At 36.5% G+C, this 11,597-nt stretch overlaps 1 protein-coding gene and 1 long non-coding RNA gene across 6 annotated transcripts in view; one reads left to right on the top strand and one right to left on the bottom strand.

Moving 5' to 3' along the window:
* Positions 1-11,597, bottom strand: part of sema3aa (sema domain, immunoglobulin domain (Ig), short basic domain, secreted, (semaphorin) 3Aa) — a 165,936-nt gene that overhangs the window by 117,756 nt on the left and 36,583 nt on the right. The gene's annotated exons all lie outside the window — the stretch shown is intronic.
* LOC141381596 (uncharacterized) lies at positions 2,328-6,879 on the top strand. Its single transcript, XR_015482804.1, has 3 exons — positions 2,328-2,968; positions 3,111-3,240; positions 6,002-6,879. It is a non-coding gene; the product is annotated as an uncharacterized LOC141381596 (long non-coding RNA).

Genomic DNA, 11,597 nt, shown 5'->3' with positions numbered 1-11,597 from the left:
CTATGACAGATCTGGCCCTCCTCTGGCATTCCCGTCGCCATGGAGAGAACCAAACACAGAGGCGTTTTTATTCAGCTCCAAAGAAAAGCTCCTGACATGATAAATACAGCTCTGTCATGTCTCTCGAACTCATCTGCACACGTTGAAAGCGTGAAACAAGACACCAGACTTAAAGGTGGGAATCCTAGTGCTTCTGCACTGCACAAAGGCAAAGCTTTGGCCCACCAGAACGTTTCGAGGGATTGTCTCTTGAGATAAATGCTCAAATAGAGGTGTGTTGGTTTGTCTTTAATCAAAAACTGGTTCCTTAGTTACCTAGATCCCAGTCTCAGCCTCAGACGGCGCACCCACAGCTGTTTACTACATTTATATTTAGTCATTTAGTCATTACTGACCAAAGATGACAAGCACTGGCTGAAATCACCTGTTTCTATTTGACTGCCAACTTTACGCAACTCTTACACACAAAATTTAGATCAGCCTGCCTGGAAACAGTATTCAGGATGACAACATGATTGTTCCTAAACTGTAAGCAAGTAAGCAAATGAATTGATGGACAGATGGAAGGATGAATGCATGAAAGAAAATACCACTGTGACTTTCAGAAAGTCAAAATTCAGATCAGAAAGATTATGAAAATATGTTTTGATTTTTCACATTGTTTTCTGTATGGAAACAGTCATATTATTTATTTTTTCTTTATTATTTTTAATGAAAATTATATACAATTTAGATTTGAAAAAAAAATCACTTTATAATTCATCTTAAATTTATAGTTTGTCATATTAAATGTGGATTTTTAATGAATATTTTATACATTTTATGAATTATTTAGAAACATTTTTAAAAATTAATTTAAAATGATATTGTTAACACTGAGAATGTGTATTTAGAAATTTTTTATTTTTGTTGTTATTATTATTATTTTCCCCAAAGAATTGCATTATTATGATCTATATCTAAGCGACATTTTTCATTGGTCACATTTTTCCGTTTCCACTGAGTAGTACTGTACAGTACAGGTTGGTATGGGTCACCTTATCAGGCTAGCGTTTCCACTGCCAAAAGGGTACCAATGGTGGGCGTGGGGTATCACAGAAAGTTTCGACTTCATTCTCGCTCAAGGAAATGTCAAAATAAAGCTCTACGGGTCGTTCACATATCATATGAGAAGCCTTTCTTCCCAAAAAAAGATGCTGTATACACATAAATACTTGTGTATAAATGTTCATTACTAACCTTTCTATAAACATGAATTGATTATAACTGCAGATCAATGACAGTGCGAAATAGCCTACTGTAATAGTTAAACATGGTATTTGTTCATGTTTTTGGTTGTTGAAAGAATCATTTGCTTATTTGTTTGTTGGTGCTTTTCCTTTGTTCTTTCTTGCTTAACTCTCGGGTTTGTCCGTTTCTGTAAGGATCGGATGTCAGAAGCACTTCAATAATTCCACATGCGTCATTATCATCAGCTCAAGTTTGTTATTTCAACTGTAGATGTGCGGCGAGCGACCACGAGTTCTCTGCAGAAAGTGAAACCACTCGCTTTTTTTCGATGACCTCATAAAACAACAACAATTCATGGCAGATTTTGTTCTTCTTGACTTGGCCGCTGTTTATCAAGACGACGACAAGGTTTGTTTGAGCTAGGGTCGACCATGGCTCGTTATTATATGTATATAGTATTACGATGCAATGTCTCGGCTGTGTATTTAAAAATGGCACTTCCTTTGTTTTCATTCTACTGCTTATGTATGCGCTAATGACTCTTCTCTGTAAACCAATAGCGATCAGCTGCGTGTTTTGCTCTGCCTTTTGGTATGCTTTTATCATGCTAGGCAACCTTTGCAAAGGGTACCCAAAAAGTGGTATGGTATGGTTTGCTTTTAGGTACATTTTAACAGTGGAAACGGCCATAAAAACACACCCACCTGTACTGTACGCTAAGAAAATGGGCCATTTGTTGGTCAGACAGTCAAAATAAGAGTGCAAAGGCAACTTTTCCTAAGTGAGATTACCAGAAAATAAATAATTTAAAAAATGATTCCTCTTCAAGACAAATGGAGAACGAATTCTCTCCCACAAGCTACGCAACGCCTTAACAAAAATCAATACAGTAATTTTCTACTTAGATAACCCAATTCCTCAAGAGTGATTTTTTAATTTCCTCCAAGCGCATCTTCGATTATTCAATTATGGAGTCCATTCGAGAGCCGAACCAGCAATGAGGTGACAGTCTTCGAATCAGTTTCTCTTGTTCTCGTCCGACACCGATCTGTCTGCAGCTCATGCAGGTTTTATTAGATATCAGCTCTGCCAAATGTGAGGCAGAAATGTTCATGCACAGGAGCGGCCACACGAGAAAAGACAAGTGCAGACGCATACGACAATTTATATGCCTGAATCTGGGGATTTGAGGTTGGCTTCCAACCGCACTGTAAATGTATATCCTACACGTATGTGGTCTAAAGCCTGGGTGGTGCGTTTTGGGTAACTCTGTGGTTTATTAAAGCAAAAAAAGGGGAAAAGGAGTTGAGGAAATTGCCAGTTGATTTTGAGTGGGTGGTAGGGCTAGAAAAAAACAGCAGACGTGTAGATTTATCCAAAGGGTTCAGGCTGAAGCGTAATCTTCGTGTTGCAGGAGATCAACAACAATGTGAACAATTAAGACGATGAGGCAAAATCATTTATCAAGCTTCCTACGAAGGCTATAAGAAGAACTGAAAGGGAAAGACGGAATGAATTAATTTCCTTTATCTCCTCGAGTCGTTAGTTCCAGCAGTCATTTGTGGATCACAATGGAAGGCACGCAGACTGGCGGCAAATGAGTATTCATTAGGACGTACAGATGGACGGGCACAAACATTCATTCACACACAAATAGACAGACGCTCGGCACACACTCACAGGGATCGTTCTGCGTGCTCGAGCCTGGGATATTGCGGATTTTACTCCGCTGAATGAGGTAAGTGTGAAGTGATGTTGTCCAACAGCTGGACAGTACATCGCTCTCTTGGAGACTGGATCATCTTTCTATTCCCTCTCCACTACAATCCCCTTCTTTTTGTGTGTGTCGTGAGTGAACGGCTTTTGCTAACTGTTACCAGGCCCAATGAGAGATCAAACAGAGCCTCGCTGCACATCTGGATCAGATGAGAGATTTATAGAGCCAGCGTCTAGATACCAGTCAGCCAAAACTGACCCTTGCCACACAGTGATGAGGACTGGCCTGATTTGGTAAGATTAAGTTACTGTAAACACTGGTACATAAATGAACATGAGGATATTATAGGAGCTTAAAAGGATACTTCTTCAATTAAATAAAAATCTGTCATCCCTGAATCATATTTCATATCATTAGAAAAGTATTATGTGAATTAGTCTCTTGGTTTGATCTTAATGTAAAGCTCCTGAAATAAATACTCCTTTTATAGTGTAAGGCATTAGAATGTACAGTGTAAAAAGCGATTAGTTATTTTGCCAATTTTACCCGTTGCCTTAAAAGAAACAAGTTGATTTTTTTTTTAAAAAGCTGTAAACCCATTGACTTAACTTTTATAATTATGAACATAGTTTGATTACTTAATATTTATAAGGCAACCAGTTTACTCTTTTTTTTTTAAGTAAAGTCAAGGAATCGCTTTTTAAAGTGTAGTGTTTATACTATTGTTTATACTACACTATTGTGTGTTTTTTTTTATTTTTAGGATTTGTTTTAAACTTCTGGGCTACTGTCAATATACACTCTCATTATTATGGAAAATAGCACTGTGGTCATTCTGTAAAATCTCTCTCTCTTTTTGGCAGGAAAAAATATATAAATAAAATTGTACACTTTTGAAATGACATGAGCATAAATAGAGCGGAAATTCCTAATTATACAAACAGATTCAACAAAATTTTAGGTAAAAAAAAAAAAAAGCTTAAAAGATGTGAAAAAAGGTAAAAAAAAAAAAAAAAGTCAATTAGTTAAAATTTCTACCCTTTTAGCACAAAATAATCCCAACCCAGGCTCATTCTAAAAATGTAGCACTATATACATTTCTAGAGAGTGGCAAATACTGAATCGACTGACCCACCCTCCACCTTCCCAAAACTCAACCAATAGTGCTTTTTAAAAGCACCGATTGACCAGCGCCCACCCACTTCCCTGAACCCAACAGACAGTTTAAAAAGCAATCCAGAAAAAGAAAAGGCAAGTGACTGACAACCAGCTCTGGCTACATAATTTGAGATCTCCAGAAATGTATATAGGGCTACGTTTTCAGAATGAGACTATGTTGAATATTACACATACATTTCACAAGCTACAAAACAAGACTATATAACTATAAACTGAATTTATCTTCATTTTCCAAATGTAATAAATGTATTTTTAAATAACTGAAATTAAAATAAAATACAATTTTAAAATACATTTTTAGTATACAGATTTTCCTAGTACATTTAGGAGTCCATAAGATTTTAAAAAAAAAAATATCATGGATAACAATTGACCATACATCTTTGTCATGTTTTTTTAACTTTCACAAAAATTTCACAAAAAATTGTTGTTCTTTATTTACATCAAATGTCTTATAAAGAACCTGAAATAACTTTTATTTTTATAATAGTTTTTTGGGGTTTTTCATCTTTAATTGATAGGACAATAGAAAGTATAGACAGGAAAACGTGGGGAGCAGAGAGAGGGGAAGAATCAGCATAGGACCATAAGGTGGGAATCAAACTCAGGTCGCTGTGAACACCGGAGTGCAATGTGTCGATGCGCTAACCACTACACCATTGGCGCCGACCTAAAATGACTTTTAGAGAATACAAATACTCTTTATCACAAAGAAAACTATGCGAAAGGTTCTTTTATGGAATCCAAAAAGTTATTTCTATGGCATCACTGCACTGTAAAACAGTCAACTTTATCAAATGAAATGAGTGTAGATAACTCAAAATTGACGGAAAGTTAATTCGACTCATATGAAAAGAGGTTTGAAGAGTTGATGTTAAAGAGTTAATTAAACACCTCATTACTTCAACCTAAATAAAGTAAGTTCACAGTACTCATACAGATTAGTTTTTTAACACAAATGATTTGTAGCAATCAATTTCCTCAATTTGTTTGAGTTGCCTTAACTTATTGGGTTTTACAGTACTCAATTGGTTTGAGTTCTCTTCATTTATTGGATTTTACTTTGCTCGAATTGCTTCATTTACTCAAATAGATTAAGATCACAGTACTCATTAGGATTAGTTTTTCAATTTAAATGGTTTGTTGCAATCAGTTTCCTCAAACGGTTTGCGTTACCTTAACTTTTTGGGTTTCACAGTGTATAAAAACCCCTTTCAGAAGCTTTATTTTTAGGAATGTTGGTGTGACTTTTCTCAATAACTCAAAAGTCACGTTACCATTAATTTATTTGAGCCCCACCAACTGCTCGCCCAGCTGATCAAACATCCAGACCAGTCTGGACCAGTAAATGCCTATTAGGTTCCACATTATCTGCATTTTCCAACAGGGCAAGATCCGCCATTTCCATCCTCACAGCTGCCCCCCGACTGCACTAATCTCCGGCACGGCACACATGCCTACTTAGAGAAAGGGCACAAACATAAGCGTGCCTGCAAAGTCACGGAAATGACTGAGGCATCTTGGGAGTCAACGGAAACACCTTCCCCATGTGGGGCGTTGGAGTGGTTAACAGCATGTTCAGGGCATTATTCCCAGCCAGTGGAAACACTCAGGCTGATATTACATCCCGGCTGTAATAATAAACCTGTTTCATCTGGGGTGAGATGGATCGAGAGTTCCAAATGCACAGAGTCCTGAAATTACATCCTTGATGCTGAGGGCATCTCTCCAGAAATGAAATGAAATCCTATAGCCGGAGCCAGGCCGGTGCGGAGAGCTAGATTAAACATACGCTAGTATTAAAGTCAGCTTTAAATAAAGAGAATTCACACATGCTCACAAACTCTCTCTCTCTCTCTCTTTGACCTCCCATAGATCACTCCGAGGAGATCAGACGCTCTGGTGTAACTCCTATCTTGATTTAATGAAAAAATGAAAATGTTGTGACAGTAAAGCTGGAGCCTGCAGAACAATAGAGCCCTTTGTGCCACAGGAAATACATGCTTTTAATGACTTGTTAGGAAACTCAGAGGAAGCTGCTTGGAAGTGTTGTTGCGCACGAGGAATTTGGTGATTCACAATAAACCTGTGTTGCATAAAAACATTGCGGAACAGCTGTAGATGAGCTGAAATGAATAGAGGATGAAGCAATGCAGCATCATCTGTTTTGCGTAATTCCTAATTAATGAATTCCCGGAGGATCGGGGAGGTATGAGGCATTAAACCTGACATACCTGATAATACTGAGCACCAGCGTGACCTTTCACCTCAGAGATGAGGCAGGGGGAAACATGAAAGCCATGTGAAATTCAACTGTTTGTAAGCAGAATCTGACAAGACATACAAACTGTCTGCTAATGAAAACATCTGCTGTGATTCTCCCAATGGCTTTTGTATTAGTGGAAAATTTGCCATCATTCGTTTATCTACAAAATACAAATTGTTACTTGTTTTGTGCATAAATCTAGGCTAAATTTAGAGAGGTTTATGCGAAAGAAGAAGATTGATTTGCTGATAGGGTAGGAACAATAAACTGAATTCTACACATGCGCTCAGAAAACAAGTCTTGTCATCCCAACACTATTTTGCTTCTCAAATTGCTTCAGAGATGTTTATGCATATATATATATGCCCCAAATCTGCTTGTGATGATACGCATATGCTTCATACCAATGTTTCTCACATTAAACCACTAAAACAAAGATGAAAGGTAAATCTTGATCTTCAAAGAAAATTTGGAAAATTTGGAAATCAAAGATAAAATAAATAAATAATAATAAATAATAACAAATAATATTTAATGATAATAATAATAATAATAATAATAATAATAATATATTTCAGTATTTGTAATAATTGTAAAAAAATCCTGTTCATTTAGAAATATTAATAATAATAAGTATATTATTATTATTATTATTATTATTATTATTATTATTATTATTATTATTATTTATTTATTTGTTATTTATTTAATTTATTTTAATGTGATTATTATTTTAATGTGATTATTATTATTATTATTATTATTATTATTATTATTATTATTATTATTATTATTATTAACAACAATTAAAATATTGTTAGTATCATTAATAATAAATAAATAAATAAATAAATAAATAAATAAATAATAGCAGTAGTAATTTCTTTTAAGATTAAATGTTTTTTTTAATTAATGAACAATTATTATGGGCATTCTTGAACTTAAAACTGAACATAAATTATTAATCTAATCAAAAGGATATATTTACCATGTAAACAATTAATAATAATTCAGAATTAGTAGTCCTCAAAAACATACTGGCACATATTTTTATTTAAATTAATGCATCAATATAAAACATTTTCTTGCCAGTAAAAAATGCACGCAAATGCAGCGTATTTTAATGATAAAGCAATAAAATATTTAAATAAAATACATTTGTGCATGCATGTATGCATTTATTCATTAATTCTTTATTAAACAAATATTTTAACAAATAAACTTAGACAAACTTTTCTCATTAAGCTCATTTAACTAATTCAACCCCTATAAACTAAAAACTCAGCCATGAACAGATTTCTTCACTTCACCACTTGACTTTATCGCTTCACATTTTGCGATTAGCCCGACAGATTAGCCTGTTATCAGTGTGACTGAACAATTCACTAAGTGCCTTTTCCTCTCGCATGGAGTTAATTGCGTCTTCCTCTCATACTTTTTCCGTAAGAGGGGAAAGCCCGTTCATAAAGTTCCCACTATCTCCCAGCACCATCCGTCATCTGAACATCCTTCACCTTGCCTGTCCTCCCTTCTCCAACACACACACAGCAGAATGGGCACAAAGCGATGCAATCCTCCCCCCTCATCTGCTTTTCATTTCTCTACAGCCAGGTCAAGGTTTAACAGTCTCACAGTCTATCACACACACACATCAGAGGCCTGTACCTGGGCGCCATCCCCCTGGAGCCCCTCACATTTCAACAGCACCTTCAGAGAAGAAGTGTGAGGATCATGAACCAAACACCTTGTGCTCCGGGAGCTCCTCCTGAGGCTGCGGGAGACGGATATGAATGCATTCCTGCTCAAATGAACTGATTTTTCACTTTAAGTCAATCACAGCTTCCTTTAGGGGCCTTCTGTGCTTCTCAAAGGGTGTTGAATTGCGTGTTGAATCCTAAATTAGGATTTGGTGCATAAATGGTTCTAATCCTGGGTAAATCTCACGGGATTGGATTTGTCTTCTGGGGAAGGGGTGAAGAGATTTAGCTGATTCACTGGAGCTGGACTAATACTGACTCAACATGCTAATGCATCATAAACAAACCCTTCACATTGCAGATCTGCTCTTTATAAATGCACAGTCTTATATGGATAATACAAGCTGAGCTGACCTGTTGGGGGGTCTTAGATGTTGTAATCAGTGTTATTTTTCTAAAGTCAGCCCTGTTTGTGAGACGGGGAAGAATAGACATGATGGGTGCATGCAGTTATATTTATATGATTGCATATCTGACTGATGATAAAATTCAACACAGGCTCATTCTGAAAATGTAGTCCCGTGGACGTTTCTGGAGACCACGAATTATGTAGCCGGAGGTACATATGGCTGCACTTCATTTTATTAGGCGAAGTAAAATCTGTAAATGTTGTAAAAATCAGACGGCGGTTTTTCTTTTTCTGGATGGCTTTGTAAATCGTCGGATGGGTTTAGGGAAGTAAGCGGGTGGGTCAATCTGTAAAATTGGTTGGGTTTAGGGAAGGAGGAGGGTGGGTCGGTCGACTGGCCAGTCGCCCAGTCAATCAGAGGACTTTCATTTACACTGTATTCATCCCATAATGGACAGAGAAGTTGCCCTCAAGTCACACTGTATAAAAATTGTTGCTGCCTTAAATATTTTAGTTGAATCAAATTAACTTTTCTAGTCATCTCAACTTACACCAAACTGACTCAACATATTAATGTAAACTTGGTTAACTTATTGATTAAGTTAATAAAATAAGTTAAAATAACATAAAACATTTGTTGTCAGGACTTTTTGTCATATCATTTTTACAGTGCACTTTATCAGCATGCAGTCACAAGGCCAATAGATATATGACTGTACTTTGTCTAAACTACTAAGCTCTACCTTCACTTATACTTCAAATAACTTTTTTTTTTTTTTGTGAGCTTCTGAAAAACGATGCTGTAAATTTAGACCAGAATACCATAAGGGCACCCTCTAGAGACAGAGGAACCGTAACCTCTGCTTCCTCATATAACCGTCCACTCACTCCCACTGAGGCTGATTTGTGCCTGTATTGAGTTCTATATAGGTATTCAAAATGATTAAACACCCTAAAAAAAAAAAAAAAAAAATTGCATTCCTCCTCCACTTATTCCCAGAGGTCTGCCATCCAGGTTTATGTATGTTAGCAAAAATGTAAAACTGCTCCATAAACTACATAATTTTTTACACTCTCGGGGCCACCATAAAGAAAGTTCTTCTCAATGGCGCTGTTCATATTTTTATGATCTACGCCAGTTTCATTTCCAACAATTGATTATGCCTGCGCACAGTCACAGTCGGGTGGTTTCAGGCTTACTTTTTTTACTCATTAATGATGCCAAGAGCTCCACCACCAAGCAGCGCCCGGTTCTGCACATGCCAAGCTTCTCACCTTCCTCTCATACTTCGCCACACATTCAGTCCGTATTCTCCTCACCTCGGCGTTCCAGTCGCTCTGGCTGGCTTTACAGCTCTTGTTAACTGCTGGAGTGCTTTCAGAAAGCTGCCCCAAACTTAATGAGATGTGACTGGCTATACGGTGTGGCTTGAAAATGAAACGTGGTGCAGCCGGCCTAAGCAATCTCAAACCAGAGCACACATCGCTATAAATATGTCACTTCAGAGAGTGTTGGAGAAATCTGACGGTAAGCAGCGCAGAGGGTCAGTTGTACCAAAGACCCTACGGCGTATTGAAATAAGCTTTTTTTTAATTTTCTTTTTTTTCTTTCTATTTCTTTGGAATTGCTTTACTAAATCCCGCTAGCTCCCCTTCGCTTTCCTGGCAGGATTATGGGAAGGTTTTCCCCCCAGTGACGAAGCCCGATGGCATCCAGATGCGGCGCTGCACTTGCTCAGGCTGGGGGAAAATGAATTGGCATGCGGCACGCTCTGGAAGGCTCTGAGTAAACATGACCCCGTGGTGACCCCCACTGCTCATGGCCCTGCAGGTCTCAAACAGGTCCATTAAGCCTGTTCAGATACCCTGGGGCTGACCTGCTCCATTTCAAACTCAATCACCATCCCCAACAGCCCAATCAGCGGCTGACGCTGCATTCGGAGAACTGCTAAAAACAACCGAGAGCTTTCACAAGTGCACAGCACATGAAACAGAACGATAAAGAAAAACAGGTCTACAGCTCAGTGAGCTGAAACTGAGAAATAATCATATATTTTTTATATTATTCACATAAAAAGGGGCTTATTATTAATTCATTATTAATTTTAGAAACAATTAGGACATTTTAATACAGATTTTATTTGTGTGAAATAAAATATTGATGCTTCAAAAAGTCAATCTATATGAATCAAACTATTTTGTCTTCTGAAAAAATACTTGGTTTATACTGTATGATTAGGATGTTTCATTTAAGCTAGCAATTACATATAAACATTGGTCAGTGAACATAAAAAGCTCAACCCTACCTACTGTACTGTATGTGGCGAGGGAGAATAAATTTCATTGATTCTTAAATTGAAATTGAAGCTTGAACTTGTTGATGGCACACAACATTAAACCTTTCTCATTTTTGTTTGAATTTGAATGCGGTGCACATGTTTGACCCCTTTAATGTTTTAATGAGTTGAAAAGACATACATCTCTAAAATTAGATAAAAAAAAACACCACAGATTGTTTAACAAAGTTTCTAAAGGGTGTAAAGCAATATGAACAATGCTGGGTTCACTCCAGATCCGAAGAATTGCGCTACTCTCTCTAGTGGAACGCCTCAGACATACTTTCTTGTCGAGTTATTTATTATTTTTTTTTTTTACATGAGCAGAAGATGTAATTGAGGCAAATTATGCACTATTAGCACCACCCAATGAAAATCCGTCCCTTTTTTCATGTTTCTACTGGCTTTGTAAGTAATATAGTGTATATAAAATTTTGTGTAAACCCAATTTTTATTAAACGAATCCCTTTAACTTGTAAACATGATTTGTAGGATTCTTTGGAGGCAAGAATGTTGCATGAACATAATACAGTGTAATTTCACATTTTTGTTTTTTATGCCCCAAATTATTAACTTGTACAATAGTTGGATGAATATTATTTCATAAAACGCTGTCATAACCCCTAAAAACAAATAAAAATAACATGTGTAAAAGCAAAATTCACTGTTTTTAAACTACCAAGCACAGATCATTAAAACTGTCCATTTTCTGGTTTTGATTTTGAACAAAATTCCAATAAATAACATAATATTGTACTATATT

The sequence above is a fragment of the Danio rerio genome, chromosome 4, assembly GCF_052040795.2.
Source record: "Danio rerio strain M-AB ecotype USA chromosome 4, GRCz13ab, whole genome shotgun sequence".
NCBI lineage: Eukaryota > Metazoa > Chordata > Actinopteri > Cypriniformes > Danionidae > Danio > Danio rerio.
The sequence above is the reverse complement of the archived record's forward strand: the minus strand, read 5'-3'. Positions and strand labels throughout refer to the sequence as shown.